This window comes from Neolamprologus multifasciatus, chromosome 18 (assembly GCF_963576455.1).
Source record: "Neolamprologus multifasciatus chromosome 18, fNeoMul1.2, whole genome shotgun sequence".
Classification (NCBI taxonomy): Eukaryota; Metazoa; Chordata; class Actinopteri; order Cichliformes; family Cichlidae; genus Neolamprologus; species Neolamprologus multifasciatus.
Genome location: NC_140456.1, coordinates 17,338,346 through 17,358,045, shown reverse-complemented (window position 1 = coordinate 17,358,045; position 19,700 = coordinate 17,338,346). Strand labels below are relative to the sequence as shown.

At 39.8% G+C, this 19,700-nt stretch overlaps 1 protein-coding gene across 7 annotated transcripts in view; it reads right to left on the bottom strand.

Moving 5' to 3' along the window:
* adgrl2b.1 (adhesion G protein-coupled receptor L2b, tandem duplicate 1) overlaps positions 1-1,629 on the bottom strand; it is a 93,592-nt gene extending 91,963 nt beyond the window's left edge. For 4 of the 7 annotated variants that reach the window (XM_085139842.1, XM_085139849.1, XM_085139848.1 and 1 more), the window contains exon 1: positions 963-1,629. The gene's annotated coding sequence lies outside the window, so the exon portion shown is untranslated. The remainder of the gene's footprint in view (positions 1-962) is intronic. The other 3 variants (XM_085139852.1, XM_085139853.1, XM_085139854.1) reach the window with 1 other exon arrangement.
* Positions 1,630-19,700: the final 18,071 nt, after the last annotated feature.

The window sequence follows — 19,700 nt, the reverse complement described above, 5'->3', positions numbered from 1 at the left end:
TAAGTTTCCCCAACTTAGCTTATATAATGTTGCACCACCATCCTGATCTGGTATAGACAGTATGGATTATGTGCAAACGTTATTTAACCTTCCCACGTCTGCCCAGCACAGTCATGCTCTCCTCTGGCTCCTTGCTTTATTCTGTGCCTCCCTATCTCTAAAAGCTTCACGTGAGATTGGGAGATGGTGCCTGTAAAAACTGTGTGTGTGTGTGTGTGTGTGTGTGTGTGTGTGTGTGTGTGTGTGTGTGTGTGCGCGCCCTACGTGAGAGACAGAGAGTGTGAGTGTGTCCCATCATCACACATGGCTGACTCTGGTCTGTGAATTATACATGCCCTGTGAAATGATCTTATTTTATAGCCGCAAAATGGAGAAGTAAATGGAGACAGTAACTGACATCCAACTACTTAGCTCCTGGTGTCCTGGACTGGGTGGAGATGTTTGTGTGAGCTCTCTCTTTTTTTTTTTAATATCACTCTTGAATATCCTATAAATATAAATCAACTTCTGTTTGTTTTTCTTACGAAGAAAAACAGGCTTCAGCTTCATGCTAAGGGATTTTCTTGTCATGTGTGCATCTTGATTAAAAGAAAATCCAATTTGTAATGTGAAAACACAAGAACTGTCATAGAATAATCGTTTTTTAAAGAAGCACCTCTCAGTGGGCATTTAAGGTAAATTACATGGAAATATATATATATATATATATCAGTAACTAAGCAACTTCACATTAATTTATAGTCTGGATGCGGAAGCCACCTAAAAATAACGTCGCCTATACTCTGGGCTTTATATTGATCCCATCACCACAGTTTTAAACTACCGGAGGAGCCCGTGGGCCCGTTTTCTGACATTTGCCTTATCCTATCCTGGGAGTGTAAATAAATGGTATTGATTCAGCGAGACATAACCCAGCATCTCCCCCGAAAGACTCAAAACATCCGCTTTTAAAGGCTACTTACAGAGGGTATACGCCGTGCCAAAATACGGATCCCGGCGCGGAATGTGAATCTCAGATCACCAGGAGCCCCCTTCTTCTTCTTCTTCTCCGTCTCTCCCTTCTTTTCTTTTTCAGAAGAGGCCCCTAGAAACTAAACAGCGGGTCGCACAAAGACGGCTAGGGTTCGGCTGCATGCTCCACTTTCCTCACAGTGGAAGACAAAGGTGGGGTTTCCCGTGCCAGGTATCTATTCTTCTTCCAGCCAACGCGCCCGGGACCGGACGAATAGCTCCATGGCGAAGGGTCTGTTCAAAAGTAATGATCGTTACTCCCCCGCCGCCTCCTCCTCCTCTTGTGCATGCACCCAGGCTCCTTCCGACGGGAGCGCTACGGATAGACTGCATAAAAAAGAGATCACTTCAAGGAGACGGAGATGCGCCCCAGTCTCGTTTAAAAAAATCAAACTCCGAGCTCTGCTCCCGCACTGATAAGTCTTTCTTAAAGTCTCCAGCGGTCGGGTTCGCAGATAAAGCACGGAGGGGGCTAATAGGACTTCTTTAGGCTGGTTTTCAGTGCGTTCCCTCGGTTGTTCCCTCTGCGCCTCATCCACACGCCGTGCAGACAGTCGGAGCTACAGCCGGACTGGAGGCAAACAAGGCGAGGAGAAACGGCTCACCGGTCCCCTGCTCTGCAGCAGCTGGCTGTTGAGCGCAAAACCTGGAGCGGATCGCCAGGGAGCGCGCGGATTAGGATCTTAATGCCAATTATGACCGCGCGCATTAAGGCTAATATTAAACATTTATCTCCCGGGTGTTCAGATTTTATGCATGCGTTAAAGCGCAAGCGTGTTCTGCTGTTTTTGCTCCGGCTTGTGAAGATGGACTTTTTAACAATCCACGAAGCGCAATATTTTAATCAGCATTCCCCGGTGTAATCAGGAGAAAGGAAGCAAAAAAGCAAAAGAAAAGTGCAAGACCATTCATTACCCAAATCCACCTTATTCCAGGCATATAAATACGATACTATTTTTAACCCTATTAGAATTTCAGTATTGTGGGCAGTAGTTTTCACCTGGATCATTACTATTAATAAAAACAGCACAACAACACAGGATAATGAGGCCGGAGCAAGAATTGTTCTAACTGAATCAGGCCAAAGACTGAAAAAAAAAAATGCAGAATAAGAAACCTTTAAATAGAAGCAGTCAAAAAGGGGAAAAATACTGACCACTGACCACCAATGTTACCCCTCAGTCTCCTAGCAGGCACACCTATGGTATTGATTTCAAAATCCTAGGTCACAAAACTTACTCTACCTTCAGCTCAAGTTCACTGATATCTGAACTTGGCCAAGATTTTTAGTAGCTACATCTGTGGTATCAATGTGAGAATCGTATGTCCCCTTGTTCTCGAGTTAATGCTTTCACAGTTGAAGGGTAAAAATTACAGTTTCTGTACTTCTTCTCTCCTCTTTTAGCTATCATACTCAAGTGTAGACTAGTAAACTACTACAAACCAGTGCCTGGAGCTAACTCATTTAACCACGATATCTAATTAAACAGGGACAGAGTGCATCTACTGAATAAGCACAGTGTGCTCAAATATGACCAGTTTGCATCATGGAAGAAGAAAAAAATCCAGCAAAAAACTACCAGTGTATACAGTGATGTTCAGTCACTACCTCAGAGCAGATGTTGTGCAAACATTCAATATCCATCCATATGCTCGTGGAAAGAAACTGCAGCGTACAGTTCCTCCCTTTAATCTTGTCGACACAGAAAGAAGATGCTCATTTGAAACCTCGGATAATAGAGTAATGCCGCTAATGATAACATCTTCAGGGACATATTCAAATACATTTAATTTCATTTAGAGTCCATTACGAAATGTCACATGGTAAATTCTGCTCTGAACTCATGCAGTTTGTTTTATGTGACAAAGGTTTCCCAAGTTTCACACTTCAAATGTAATATATGCGTATCTTTAATACGTATCATATGGAGCACTTAGGCATATGCTCAGCAGGCCCTCTGCTGGGCCAAAACACCAGAGGTCTTACGTCAATAATCTTTAGAGCATTGATGTAAGATCTCTGGTGTCCTGTGGCGTGGGGCACCTGGGTCCTTGCATGCTGCAGTTTGTAGGGTGGGGTCACTAAGGATTGGGTGTGTTCTATTTCATCTCACAGATGCAAACTCCAGTTGAGATCTGGGTAAAGCTCTTTGTCATGTTCTTAAAGCAGGTCCTAAGCAGGTTTTTATGGTGTGGATGGGCACAATTTAGTCTCAGGCCTGATTTAGAAATCTATGTCGTAACTTACAACGTAACCATAAACCCCTTTTAAACCTACGCCGTAACCTTCCACATAACCTGACGTGCACCTCCAGAGAAATGTAACGACACGTCAGGTTGAGACAGTCCACAACGACTGAATGGAGTGGAAGGTTAGACAAGGGGTTAAAAGAGGTTTCCAGTTACGTCATAAGTTACGATGTAGATTTCCTGCGAGTCTAAATCACAGTTTAGATGAGGCTGCAGCCTTCTGGGAGCGCCACTGGCTGCATGAATGTTAAGTGCACGTAAAAGTAACAGGCACATAAATGCAAGAACCTAGCAGAACATTGCTTTGTAATGAAATGATCAGAGTTATTATATTACTGTTTTAATTTAATCTCCTCCCCGCTTTAATGTTGTGGCAGTGAGAACAGTCATGAGAAAAAGAAAGGACTCTATGAAGTCCTAAGTTTGCCCTTACTGCTTGACTGGGAATTAAGACGGTCAGTAGCATTTGGGTACTGCTAATCAAATTCAGTTGATGAACAGATCATCAGTAAATGTGTGCACATCTATAAAAACAGAAGTTTTGGGAATTTGCAGGACTAGTGTGTTAACGCAATGCCACAGTCTTCCCAGGGGTGGATGTCCCAGCAAATTCACCTCTGGGTCAGAATGTGCGATCAGAGAAACTGCAAAAAGAAAAACAAGAGCTACAACTCAGCATGTTAAATGTTAAAGTTCATGACAGTACAGTCGGAAAACGACTGAAAAAGCATGACTTGTTTGAAAGGGTTGCCAGCAGAAAGCCTTTTGTCTCTAAAAAGAACATCGTGGCTTAGTTTGAAAAGTTGTATCTGAACAAACCGCAAGACCTCTGGAACAATGTACTTTGGACAGATGAGATGAGATCAAAGATCATTATGCACAGCACGGACACCTCACACCAGCTGTGAAGCACGGTGGAGGAGGCGTGATGATTTTGACTTGTTTTGCAGCCATAGTCCCTGGGCACTTGCCAGTCAACAAGTCAATCATGAACTCCTCTGTATGGCAAAATATTCCAGCGATTAGTTCAAGTTATTGCTGTCAAAGGTGGTTCTACAAGCTACCAAATCATGGACGCTCCTTAGTTTTTCACAGGGCTGCAGAAATTCCTCTGAAAACCTTTCTCCACTTTGACTTTACACTAGCTTCAAATGTGCAAATGCAAAAGTCCATACTGGTGTGTTGTTTTCCACAAATACAATTCATGTGTATTTCACATTTTTGAAACCAGTGTTAACTGCATATTATCTTGTACTGTGACAGCTTGGCAACCTGTCCAGGGTGAACCTCACCTCTCAGCCTATGGCAGCAGGGTTAGACTCCTGCCGCCCACAACCCTAAATTGGAAAAGAACGTGGATGTTTGATTTCCATTCATCTCTGTACAGCACATAATCAAATAACGACTGCCCCTTGACAGTAACAGCAACAATCACATATTTGGTTTTGGGTGTAAGACATTACAAAAACCCAAGAAAAAGTCGAGAGTTTGTTTACTTATTTTTTATGCTGTATACACAACTGAATGGAAAACAATGCTGCCAAGAGCGAATCAAATGAATAGACTCAGATTTCAAGAATACAATAGTACGGCTTACAAACTGGTTGGCTTGAATGAAGCCTTGTAGACTGAGAGCAATTGCACTAATGATGCAATCATAAAAAAAATAGATTTAAATCGTTTGTTTGTTCAAAAAGCACATGTGCTCTAAATTCCAGTTTTCACATGAGGCTTCTAAAACACATAACTACATGCTATCCCTGTTGTAATACTCTATTGCAACAGGAGAGAAAAACATCAGGGTGCTAAGATCTTGTCATGCAGGTGCAGTGAAAGCCCTCACTCAAATCCTCAAGAAAGAAGGCATGGAGTTAATAGGCACTGTCTCGAGGAAGATGAATATATAATGTGTAATGTATTGTCACTGTTCCACTGAGACTTGGCTAAGAATGATGTACGACACAGACATTTTCTACTGCATTGATTCTGCCTTCATTTTTAAAGCACACTATACTTGCTCTCTTGGTCACAATGGAGAGGGGGGCAAATTGAATCCTGATTTTACGGTCGCGAGCGGGGACTCGAATTGTAACTGACTTGGCAACCTCCAAAAAACATGAAACTATAACTGAGTTGACTGGAAATGATTCGGCTTTGTCGATGAAATTACACTTCAAAGCTGAAAGCCCATTAGGATTTTACTGTAAGCTGCAAAACATTAGCATTAAATTGCGATTTGCCGACAAATATGATATAATCTTAATGACAAACTGGACAACAGCGAGTTTGTGCACAGCAGATCCCCAATTATGAAGTCATGATTTGTTGACTGCTCTGGATATGCCTGCTGCAGGCTACATATTTTTGTCAGAAACTACAAAAAAAGGAGATATAAATGGATTTCATAATGTTCTGATTTATTCAGTCATCGCACTAAGGCTATCATTACGAAGCATTACACCCATGATAAGCCAAAGCAACACAGTGCACTAATGGTTCACGAGACGTGTAATATCTACCTGTGCTGTACTACCAGCTGTGTCCTCGATACGAGCAGAGATGCCTCTGAACAGCAATCCTTCTGCTTAGACAACATGCAATTTTTTTGACATGCTGTCTGAGCTCTGTCATTTTTCCCTCTAAATATCATGCGAAGCTTGTGTTGTTGTCGTTTCTCAACAATCGATGCAGTGGAAGAAAATGATCTGCCCAGCTGGAGGCAGGTTTATAGTAACATTTTCCTCAGGTTTCTAAAGTTCAGCCACATGCGGCTTTCTTTTGAACATGATGTTATACCGCTCGTAGGAGCTTTCATTCTTCCCCACCACTCCTCCTATTTTTAGAGCCTTACTTTGCAGAATTGTAATAAAAGAGCTACCTCGGTGCTGCAGAATCAACCGAGGGACTTTTTTTTTTGCATGAGAATATATAACAAAATGCTTGATTGCCAAGTTTGGATGCATTAATATCCGAAAAATCTCTTCTCATCTCGTCTTCTCTTGAGCCAAAGTACATAGCCAGGTCAGTGGTCTCTGTTACACGTGGCTTCAATAAAAAAAAAGAAAAAAACAGTCCCCTGGTCGCACAGGGGAAATGTGAATTTGGGTCAAATTCACCAGGTGTAAAGCGAGAGGATTAGTGCCGGGATTGCATGTTTTCCGAGGCATAGTTTTACATAATAAAGAAAAGCAGAGTAAAAGAAAGCAGATGCAATGATGCTGATCTACTGGCCCATATTTTTATTTAGAGAAACAATGTTTATGTATGGCCTACTACTGCAAGTGTAAACTCTCTATTTCATCTGAACTGACCCAGGAGAGCTTGGCTCGCTGGTGTTTTATTCATTGTGGTCAACGCAGTATATATGTAAATACACACAGCCGGCCCTCGTCTCTGTTTTTTTTCCTCCCCACGTTTTTTCTTTTTCTTTTCGAGGACTGATGAAGTTGTCAGAAAATGCTTGGCTTTGCTTTTTCGCTGGAGCCTGTCATTCTTGCACGTATTCAATGTGCAATCAAAGCCCTAAGTTATAAAACAAAAGAAGTAAAAAAAAAAGAAGAAGAAGAAAGAAGCAAGTCTCAGTTTTGCTGCTGACTCATCTAAAGGGTGTAAATACATTTCACAGTGAGAGATCGGAGCAGTGTCCATGCTGTAAATTACAGGTCTTTATGAATGTTCAGTTTAAGCCAGGCTAAAATTAAAGCAAAAACAATGTGCTCTTTTTTTTCTTTCCTGTATAGGCTGCTGACTTTTTGCCATAGCTTAGGCTACCTTTCACTATAGCTCTTGCTTGCTCGTTGCTGTTAATTAGCAAAGGAGAGAATTACTACCATCCAGGCATACTCTGTACACATTACAGGATCGCTCATGATTGCTAGGTTACTGCTTCCCTCTTCAATGCAGCTTAATCAACAAACAAGCACAGGCATGGTTTACTTTGATCAGTACACATACCGTACTTCAGCTTTGTGGTTATGTTGTGTGTATGCATTTTCATTTGTTGTTAGCTGCAACTAATCCGACGCTATAAAACCGTACCTGCGTTGCTGATTTCTCTACTTTAAAATGAAAGGATACAACGGCATTATAAAACAACCTCAAATCCATTTCCTGCTAATTCAATTTTTAGATGTTATTTTAGATTATAGGAGTGATAATTAAATTTTTTTCCCCTTCCAGTGGTTTTCTGTGGCTTTTCAACCACAGCGACCTCACAGAGAGGCACATTTTAAGAATTCAAGTCCTTCCACCTCGACATCTTTTCTTTGATTTCGTCCTCTCATGCTTCTGTGTGTTCCCTCTCCAAAAGTGCCATTCACATTATGGTGAAAAACCTCATGCAATAATGTGGGGTGTTTCAGCAAACATTCATGCGGTAAATAAGAGAGTAGCTGGGAATGCTGTGGCGAACGCTGTGGTAAATATGTCTCGAGTCATTATTAGATGGTTTTACTCATTAAGATCAAAAGCCACAAATTCAAAGGCGATCTCAAACCTTGAAAAGGGAAAAGCTATTTATTGAAAAAAAGAGGAAAAATCAAAGGATCTTAACTGACTTTTTGAGGATTTTCTTCAGGATTTGTTAAAAGCTCTTGTTCCACGAAGACATAAACACTCTCTGTTCTTCCGCATCAAGGAGAAATTCTTTTCAGCATTAATTTCCGAGCTTATTGGACAAACCAGCTTTCTATAGTTCTGTAATCACAGGGCAGCATGAAATACGATGGGAATTATCACGATCCTTATAATGGCAGTTTCCGTGATGGAAGGAGCTCAACCACAACTGAACTCTACTACATTCATGACAAGACAATGACTTAATTCACACCGAGGACCAGGACTGCAGTCTGCACAGTGTATTCCTAAACCCATTATTTAGATTGTGCATCCAGTTTCCTATGATTCCAAGCAGCTAGTTTCAAATATCTGAAAACTATGCCACCCGATTCCAAGGAAACATTTTTAAGAGCATCCAAACAAAAGCATTCACCGCAAATATGTAATTTCCAAAATTAAGGACAAGTAAGGTGAAAAAACTCTACCTCCTTGGAGAAATACAGCACATGTTTTCAACTTGGTATGGGGTAATGATTCAATTTAGAGTAACTAGGAAAAAAATGGACATACCACTGTTTTTATTCAAAGTTTTGGATATTTGAATGAGATAGCAGAGTAAGGGTGATACCAATTCATTTCAGTTTGATTCAATGTTATTGAATCATGACAACAGTTGCCTCAAGTCTATAGGCAACTGTTGTCTATAGGCAACAGTTGCCTATAGACTCTACAATAATAGAGAGAAACACCCAAAAGCTCTTTGGTGACAGTGGGAAGGAAAAACTCCCTTTTAACAGGAAGAAACCTGTGAAAGAAACAGTCTCAGGGTGAGGGGAGGAAGACAGGACAAAGACATGTTGTGGGAAAGTTTATATTCTAAAGGTGCATCTGTAATTGAGAGTGATATTACTTTCTAACTGGGTGGTGAAAAACATGTAAAACTAAATGTACTAAGTAGTGTGAAACTTTTAAATCAAACTTAAAAATAATACTATAATCAACTGTGTATGTTTTGGATTGTTGCACAGGCCAAACTTTATTTCTCAGTAAATACGATACGGATAAAAGGAAGGTGAACTCTGTTCTTTAGGTTTCAAACCCCGAACAAATATATATCCGTATATCCCTCTATTCACTTTTATTTCACTGTTATTTCAGCAATTTGGGGGTTTCATTTTGGATGTAACCATAGATTGGCAACATCTAACAATTTTAGCAGGTTTCATGACCTACATATACTGTGTTACTTCACACCATATTTCTCTCCCTGTGTGAGATTGAAAAATTACTGCAGCAATTTCTCAGCATATACTGCTGCTTCATTTTCTTTGTGGTAGTTTCCATCATATTCAACCAAATCTGCAGACCTCATGACTTCCTGGTGACTTTCCCTTATGAGCATAGTTCTTCTGACTAAAATAAAAATACACATATACTTCATATATTTTGGGTAAAAGCCAGACTTTAGACAGGTTGCATAGGCTATCATGAGTGTTCTTGGTTTGGGGAGGAAACCTTCCTAATTTATGTTTAGTAAAGATTTTAACTAAACATAAATTAGGAAGTAAATTAATAGTTTAATGACCTACTTGTATACCTGCCCTTTACTGGCTGAATGCACCTGCAGGGGTTTACAACAGCAAGTATGCTTCTACTTTTTTCAGTAACAACTAAGCTTGAACTTGACAAAGGAAATGTGCAAGCAACTCAGCTCACATAAAAATGTCAACTGAACAATTAGTAAAAAGCACACAGGCAGCGGCATATTGTGAATCATAACATAGAGTGACACTCACTCACTGATGCCTTCATTTAGATATATACTTCAAAGGTCCTTTAGAGGAAGCTCTGAGTTTCAAAACTATGTTGTATTCTTGGTAGAACCACAGTGAAACTATATAGTCCTCAGTTGTTTCCCGTGAGACTTGTGTCAGCTGCAGACTCCACTGACAGAAGTTAGATCAAGCATAGAAAGCAGATTCAGCTCTCTACAATAGATAAAATCTGACAAGCAACATGGATCCAGACTTGTCTCCACTCTAGATCTTTTTTGGCTCGTAACACTTTGCCTTTCCTCTGTCCTTAGGAAGCCTGTAAAAATGCTCTTATATGGGGAAAAACCCTGAACAAATAAACGTAATGCACCGGAGCCACTGCCTTCCAACTGGGCGAATTTGCTCCAAAAATATCACTGTGTCCCAGCCCAGAAAACAAGGTTATCTGAAAAAGGCATCTCAATCTATAGTCAAGCATTTTTAAGCACTTGGTAAAGTACTCGGGAACATTTTGTTTTAATTTAGTTTCCAATGGTGAATGTTTATCTTATGTGTAGCTGTATGTGTTGTTCCTCTGTTGTGCAGCAAGTTTTTTCACATAGAGACTAAAACGCTGAAAAATGGAAACAGATGCTCGTTGTCCCAGCATGAAAAGGCAGGGGGGGGGGGGGGGTACAGGAAGAGAAAAAGAAAAGATTTATAGAATCTAATGATTCCATACAACAGTAGCAGATTCAAGATGAGTTACTTTTTTCACACATTTGAGCTGCTGAGAAAACTACGTAGCACTAAAAATCTATTTCAAATAACTAGCTCCAAATAGAGGCAGTTTATTCTGCTGTTGTATCATTTAAATAGCAATACAGTAACACATTTTTGAGATATCTTTGCTGACTTTTTAGGGAATAGGGAAATGGGACATCTTTGCGTGCCACTGAAAGGAATCCTGTCACTCAAGCTGCTGTTCTGGGACTGCCTCTATTTTTGGTACCTGAAGCACAGACACATGCCATACGGTTACACTGACACAAACAGAGACGCAATAAATAATAAATCCACCAAACAGGAAGATATTATCCACTCACGGCTTGTTGGAAGTCAATAATTTGCAAAGCAGCTCACAGGGAAAATTGCTTGCAATAAACCCATTATGCAAAAATGCAAAGTGGAATAGAAGCACGAGGAACACAGCTAGCCTTGAAGTGAGGTGGGACTTTGAGGCAACATCCACCTCTTTCCATGCTAGCTTCGGTTCAATTAGCATCCGCAATTTATTTCTCAAAAATGTGAAGCTTTTATAAGCCTTTCTGAAAAGCTGCAGCATGGAATATATCTGAACACCGTGTCATTTTAATAAGCCCTACACAGGTGTTTTCACTTGGCTGATTAAACTTGGCTGATCCTCATACGACCATGTACTAACTCTGACTCTCCTGCTAAGCTTTCTTGCAGGTCCAAAGACGGCAAAAATAACAACTTCTGAATTTTCCTTAGTATAAACACAATTTCAAATTAGCCTTTTGTCCAACAAAATGAATGCACCTGACTACAAATATTGGATTGTTGGCTAATTCTGCACAAGAAGAGCAATAATACACAGAGGTGGCAAAGGTACAGACGTGCTTTGCTTAAGTAGAAGCACTGACACCTGTGTTAAAAAAGCACTGATTTGACTTCTTTACTCAAATAAGTCAGTAAACTGAAAAAGTAGTTCTGATGATAAACAGCACAACTGCTGTGCACCAGTCCATTGCAGTGCTTTACAGTAAATTCAACACAATACAGCAATCTAAACTGTTTATCCTGCACTAAACTGCTGAGCATTTTCATGCAGCCTTTGAATAACACAGTCAGTATATCTCAGTTTGTTTTCCATGTTGACATTTCCACCAGCTATTTTTCTGCAAAGATGACTGAACCTTTTATCAGTATCATAATAAAATTATATTAAGACATGGGAATAAAACTTTTTTTTTTTGCCTCCACACCTAAACATAAAGTATAGTCAGGTGTAAAGTTGGAAGATTTAACCAGATGTCATCTTGGCTGATTTCCAAGTGCTACTACTGCTTATTCTGTCTTTATACTACACAGTATATAAGATTGATTTCAGTGAATGAATTTAACCGTCATTAGCGGAAATTGAAATTGATCTCTGCTACACTTGATGTGACCTAACTGGCCATGAACACCACAGCCTTTGAACACCAGTACTGCAATAACAGGATGATAGCAGAAACATTAGTTTGGTTTGCAGGATGTTTCACAACATGAAAAAACATAACTTCACATCATATAAAGATCCGGCGCAAGATTCAAAAAAATGAAGCCATTACAAGCTTTAAAATTCCAGTTTATCAAATGTCATCGAGCGGTCTTTACCTTTAAATCTAACCTCTCTTCTTCCTCTCCTGTCCTGTCATTCTTACATCTTTCTCCATCTCTGAGTGAAGTTATCGCTCACTCTTTTCTCGCCCTGGGAAATATAGAGGCTGTACCTTAAGCTAGCAGACACACTGTGCATCAAACTGCACACAAACATTTTGTAGGCTTGCTGATATTTGTTCAGCTGATAGAAATGATGCATTTAAAATTACCTGACACTTCTGTGGCACTAGCTAGATGTTGAAGTACTGCAACCACAAATTTCTGCACCAAAAATGCAACTCTAGATCGTTCTGACCCAAACTAACCCCTGAGTAAAAATTATACATAAACTATATGTTTTGCCTCTTTAATCTTAGGTGATGGATACACCAACAGGATTGTCTCTTATGTTACTGTTCCCTCCATTTAGGACCAAATAGCTTTGATATTTGAAGGCTTGCAGTGGAAGTTAAAACGTTCTTCAAATGTCTTCAACATAAAGTAACGAACACGTTTTGAAAATGTCAAGAGTAGGCAGGAAAAGTAAATCATTGTAAGAAAAATAAATACTCCAAGTAGATACCTGAAAATTCTAATTAAGTAGAGCAACAGTGCATTTGTGCTAAATTACGTCCCATCTCTGATAATATATATATAGTGTATGTGTGTTCACCACTAGACTTCAGCTGAATTAAATGGGAGGTGTTTTGTAGTATAGCATACACGATGCTAAATGATACCTCACTGTATTTTGTCATTATATCTGTGATTAGCTCTAGTGCTAACCTTGAACTGACACCAGATAAATAGCCTAAATTAGCAAGTGTTGTTGTGTTATATATTTGGAGCAGTTCATTGCCAAATGAAAACAGACACAAACAAAGAGTGTAACCTTAGTTTTATAATTAACTCAGTAGATTGCATTAGTGGATTTAAATCAGTGGCTTTATTAGTAAAGTATTTGTTATGCTGGTTAGTACATTTCAGAGTGCTTTGCAGGTAATAAAGTAATAAAACTTATAAAATAAACACAACAATATCAGTGAGAGGTGCTAAAATATGAATAAAAATGAATTAATTTGATATAAAACAATATTTTTTAAAAATCTTTATAATATATTAGTCTGTCTGTCCCAACAGCTCAGAGCATAAAAACTAAAACAAAAGTTTCTGTCCTGAGCTTTGGAACAACTAAAACACTGCTGCTAGAAGTCCTGAGAGACCATCCTGGTCCATGGTATGTCAGACATGTAGGCTGATGTGAAAACTAAAAGTTCTTTAAAGTAACACAACTTTAAAATCAATACAGAAACTGACAGGCAACTAATGTAAAGACTTAGTGCAGTATGTTCTCTCCTTGTGATCCCTGTCAGCACCTGTGCGGCACAGTTCTAAATCTATTGCAACAGATTTATAGCATTTTGGGGGTAGACCAGATAGGATAGCTTTACAAAATGCTCGCCTTCGAGAAATAAAAGCATACGTTAGTCTCTCTGTGTCACTCAGAAAAATCCTGGTAGACTTGTAAAAGGTTTTATGGGGGTACAGGCACAGATATCTAAACTACATCTAAAAGAAGCATCAGCTGGACCCGTATAGCTGTGAAAAGAAACCCCCTGATAGCACTATCTGGGGATAAAATACATAAAATAAAAAAGTAAAGGCCCCACAACTGTTCCTTGGGGAACACCATAAATTATCATTATTTTTTTTAAGGGGGGAGGGGTGACTATTAACTGCCAAAGGGGAAAAAAATGCAAACCAGCATAATCCTTTGTTCTATTTAAAAGAATTTGGTGATTAACTTTAACTAAAACCAGAGTTCATGTCAAATAGTACCAAGACAGAAATATAATATTTTAATATGTCCAAAGATTATTTTCTACTACATCTGCACCAGGACAGATATATCAGAAATATATAAAACATATCTAATTTATTGTTAATAAATGAATGTTGATTGATCTAGGCTTTTTTTTAAACAGACTTCATAAACCCAGTCTTAAATTGTGTAATAAATTAAGTTTTATAGGAAGACTCAAAACTGTTAGAACTTTTGCACCCATCCAGTTGGTTGGCATGTGTACATATCTCCTCACCATCTGGGAGATATCATCTGTGTCATAAATTTACAATGTCTGACCATCCGGATAACTAAAAACAAGATTATACAAGCGGTTCTACCCACTCAGCTGCACATAACAATCATTTAAATGATACAGCATGAATGCAACAAAAAGACTGCTGTGGAAAAGATATAAATTTAAAGTTGTTGAATGCCCACACAAAAATAAGTTTTTACTCTACTTTTAAAAGAAAATGATGTTGTAGAAAAGCTTACATCATTTGGAAGAGAATTTTTGAGAGTGGGACAATAACAACTGAATGCACAATAATTTGATTTACAATTTATTTTCGGTCTAGTGTAGAGACTTTACTTGATGATCGAAGGGCTCTCCCAAGTGTGTATTTAGTGAGATGGCTTACATTTTTGCTTTCATGCTTTTACATTTCTATAAATGGTTCTTTTCACTGCAGTAATTCTTTCTACTAAGTTTTGGATATGGACCCAAAAACCACATTGTTTAGTGTTTTAGTTAAAGTCTACCATCAACGGGAGAACTAGTAATCACTAGTTATCAGTGACCACGAGTATCAAAAGCATGTTTTCAGTAGATACTTTTCAAGACAGATTAATCAAAAATATGTCAGTTAACACCATATTAGAAATAGAAATGTATCACAGTGGGTAAAATATCTCATTAGCTTTTTCTTTTACCAAATTGTATGCATCTAGTCAATAAGCGATCCTAATTGGTCAATCAATAACTGCATGAAAACCATCCCTGCCTTTGGGAAGCTTCGTGTGAAAATTACCTTCATGCTCAAGTGAAATCAAGAAAAACACATGCATCTTTGACTACCACTCATCTCTTAGAGGCCATCATCTCTGCACAGCTCCTTTCTGTGCAGCATTGACTAAAGTGATAATCACAGCATTTCATAGCCACAGGTCAGTACTGAGTGAGATGCCCTAAGGAGACTGTTGTGGTACAGGTTTCAGGTATCTTGTTCTCATTGCCTGCTCTTGTTGTTATCTACAAAAAGATTGAAGCTACATGTACGGTGTGCTACCTGGCATAAACTAATTTTATAGCTCCTCTATAAACGGCACCAGTCGGCTTTAACACATTGAGTACCGAATACGGTTGTTCGGCAGTACCTTGCTGTAATTTTCTGCAGCCTGTCCTGATTCTACTATCATCATAATTACATTAAAGGTTCCAACAGAGCAAAGAGCTAAAATATGCATTTTCTATAAATAATCAACTCTATTAGTCTCACTGATGGTTGAGCTGTGATAGATGTGAGGTGGGAGGAAGCAGAGAAGGGATTTACTTAGGGGTTTTTTGCCAGATAAGAGCAGCTAGGATGTCATGGCGACCGTATCAATCTGGACCGAAGTCAAACATGTTTGACATAATTCAAGAATGCATTTCACGCCATGGCACTCGTCTTGAAAGTAAATTGAGTCTGAACAGCAAGCAGAATAAATACGCCAATCATGGCTTCTGGCAAATTCTATGATTTATGCCTTTCAAACAAGATTGTTTCACATATCAGTTTTTCTACCTTTCCTTTCATGTGCATGCCATGTGTTGAGTTCTGTGGACGTACTACTGTGGTAGGATTCGAGCATAAGGCTTCATGACAGATACTTTACACATGCCAGACTGTTAGACGATGGAAGAACTGTGAGACAACGATAAAATGTTCATATTAAAAGCATTTACCCCTCTCCAGGCGCCAGACTGTCTGACACTGGCTCAAATTGATTCTTAATTGGGTTTGTATGGACCCTGGATCTACTGTTGATGAGCACAGTGAAAAGTGGACAACTACTGCTTCGACTCGTGCTTCGCAGAAACGTGATAACACCACGGACCTAACGGAGGGAGAAATTACTTCTTATAGTTCTCGCCTCTCTTTAGAAAAAATGATTGTTATGAACGGATAATCTGCACATCTTGAGAACAAGTTTAAAAGAATGATCCATCATCCAGACACGGCAGAACAAAGCTACTGACTCAAAGGGATGTCATTACTCATCACAAGTCACAACCAGTTGGCATTAACCAGCTGTGTAGCTAGATGTCTTTTTGGGAGACTTTTTTTTGGGGAGGGGTGAGATGCAATAAATCACTCAGAGTTGCTGTGGAATGCAAGCCAGTCCTCTGGAACAGTTTGGTCTTGGTAGAGGTGATTTTCTGTTTCTAGGCTGACATTCCTCATTACCTATTTTGGCTTGTCTTGCGTGCACACTGACTCGTAGAACATGCTGGTTAAAAACTAAGGATTGAAGGGGAGAGGGACTCGAATGCTCCCCAGTGTCCCTCTACCACCACCGTTTCCAATGAAGCTCAGCATGCCTCTATTTGAAGAGGAGGGGAGCAAGGTTATCCCCTACCTTTCCCTTACTTGTGTTTTTTTTCTTCCCTAGTCACAGAAGAGGCTTGTTACCAGAGCAAGCAGACGTAGTGGAGAGCTGTGCTGCAAAGCTTTATTCAAGCTGAGGGGAGAGTCTGCTGTGGATTAAGCCTTGTCCACAGCCTGGTCTGGTCTTAATTTCACTGCTTTTGTTCAGTCAGACTGGAGGGGTGCTTCTGATTACTGCCTATACCTTTGAAGAGTCACTGCAATTAATACATTTCAGGATTTACTAATAATAACAGTAAAGCATTAGTATAGGATTATTTTTAGATTATTTAATGACAGTTTGAAATATCTCATTGGGCTACATTTAATTGACTTACAGGAATAATCAGAATCAGTGGAGACTAAGATACCATTGCATTAGGCTTAAATGCAAACCTATCCTCATATATGTTACATTAAACTGCACATGTCATCAGAATCGATTGAGTCATATTTTTTGTGTGTGTTTGTAATTAAGCTCAACTTCATATATCTAGAGGTCATAAATGCAACTAAGGTTAATGGCCTGTATCATTGCACGAACTGGTAAATGTGTATTGCTTACTAATACGTGACTAGCATTTTCAGTTTTGAGTTGAGTTGCTGGTAATTGGAGTGGCAGACAGTCAAATAAGCGCCACTGACGTGTAATGTATTATGTACATGGCAGCAGCAAAGTGATATACAGTTAATGTTACTAATTCTTAACATGTTCTTTTTTGGAGATGACAGGAAACCTTGGAGACAGCAGGGGGGAGACACAAAGCAAATGGCTTCAGGGTGGATTCAAACCCAGGCTTCTGCAATAGCCTTGCAGCATATGAATTGCCTGCTCAACCCAGCAAGCTAGACCAACAACCTTTTTTTGTGGAACTTTCGATTTCAATTCAACACATCCTGTGCTCTTATATATAAAATTGATCTGAATGGCCCACCATAGCCAGTAATGAACTGGACTGTAAAACTAATAACACATAAGCCACCTGTGCTTATGTGTTTGTGTATATATTTGATCCATGTACAATAAATATAAAATATCAATGGACAATAGCTAACATACACACCCACTGGCCAGTTCACTAGTTACACCTGTTCAACTGCTCATTATGCAAATATCTAATCAGCCAATCACATGTTCGCAACTTCATTTTCCATCTGCTGAAGTTCAATCTGAGCATGAGAATGGGGAAGAAACATGATACAAATGACTTTGAATGTGGTGTGGCTGTTGGTGACAGACAGGCTTATCTGCTGGGATAACCATCTCTAGGGTTTACAGAAAAAGGATCCAGAAAAGAGAAAATATCGACTGAGTGGCAGTCCTTAGGGGGAAAATGCCTTGTTGATGTCAGAGGTAAGAGGAAAATGGTCGGACTGCATCGAGCTGATAGGAAGCCAACAGTAACTCAGATAACAGCCAAGTATGCAGACCACACTGGGTGCCATACCTATCAGCTAACAATAGGAAACAGGCATAGTTTGGTGTTCAGACAGATAGATCCATACTTTATTCATCCCCAGAGAGAATTTCAGAAATTCCAGCAGTATCCCCATACATGCTAGACATAAACAATAAATAAGTATAATAGCATGCTAATAAATACACATTATGAAGTTAAAAACTGAGTCTTGATTTTTCCAGTTCAAGTCAGATAGCAACCTCTACAACAACGTCACCAGTTCAGTCCGATGCGGCGCTGGACTATCACCTCCCTTCCTAGTTAGTGTTGGGGTCCACCAAGGATCAGCTCTGTCACCCCTCCTCTTCATTCTATGTATGGATACCACCACGGCCAACATCCAGTTACCTCATCCATGGTCTCTCCTCTTTGCCGATGACGTATTCCTCGCCAGCAAAGACAGAGAAGAGACCCAAACGCCGACTCAACACTGGAAGACCCGGCTCGATGAATATGGTATGCGGCTCAACACGGAAAAAAAAAACAAATACCTGGAAGGAGGCCCCCAAACTGATGGCACCATCATAATTGACAACGAAGAGTTGAAGAAGACAGAAGAGTTCCACTACTTGGGCTCAGTCATCAGCTACGATGGAAATATCACCTCCGATGTCCGAGCACGAATAAATGCAGCCTGGTTAAAATGGTGACAGGTCACTGGTGTCCTTTGCAACAGAAGAATGCCAGATCAAGGGAAAAATCTACAAAACAGTGGTCTGCCCAATAGCCCTGTACGGCTCCGCATGTTGGCCCGCATTGACCACACATGAACAGGCCCTAAACACCATGGAGATGTGCATGCTCCGATGGAGCCTGGGAATTACAAGACTGGACCGTGTTACGAACAAAGACATACGGAAGCGACTAGGCGTAGCCCCAATTAAGGAAAAGATGCTTGAGTCCCTGAGTCGCCTGATGTGGTATGGACACGTGATAAGATAAGATCAGATAAGATAAGATAAGATAAAACTTTATTAATCCCTCGGGTGGGTCCCTCTGGGAATTTTTTTATTTTTATTTTTTTTAAGATAAGAATTGATTCAAAGCGATGAGAACTCTAGCAAAAACGGCTATGACGATCGACCCAGAAGAATGCTGGCCTCGGGGCAGACCTAAGAAACGATGGATGGAGAAAATTAAGGAGGACATTAAGACCGTCAACGCATCACCTGAGGACGCCTTGGACAGAACCAAATGGAGAAACCTTTGCCAAAGAGCGGACCCTGCAGCAGCAGGAACAACGCCAGGATGAAGAAAGAAGTCAGATAGCACAGTCAGAATTTGGCACAAACAGCATGAAAGTGTGGATTTGTGCTGTCTTGTATCAACAGTTTAGGCTCATGGTGATGTAACGATGTGGGTGACATTTTTGGCACACTTGGGGCCCCTCAGTATCAACTGAGCATTGTTTAAACAATATTGTTGCTGACTATCTCCATATACCCATCTTCTGTTGGCTTCTTACAGCATAATGTCACATAATCACAAACTGGTCTCTTGAACATGGCATTGAGTTGTATTGTACTTACCTGACTTCCACAGTCAAGAGATTTCACTTTAACAGAGAAATTTTGGGATGTGGTGTAATTGGGAGATTTCCATTATGGATGTACAACTAAGGAATCTGCAACTGTGTGATGCTATCACGTCAACAGGAGCCAGAATCTCTGAGGAATGTTTCCAGCACCTTGTTGAATCAGTGTCATAAAGAATTAAAGCAGTTCAGGAGGCAAAAGGGGCCCAACCTGGTACTAGCAAGTTGTAGTAAGCAAACTGGCCAGGGAACATTATATGAAAATAATGG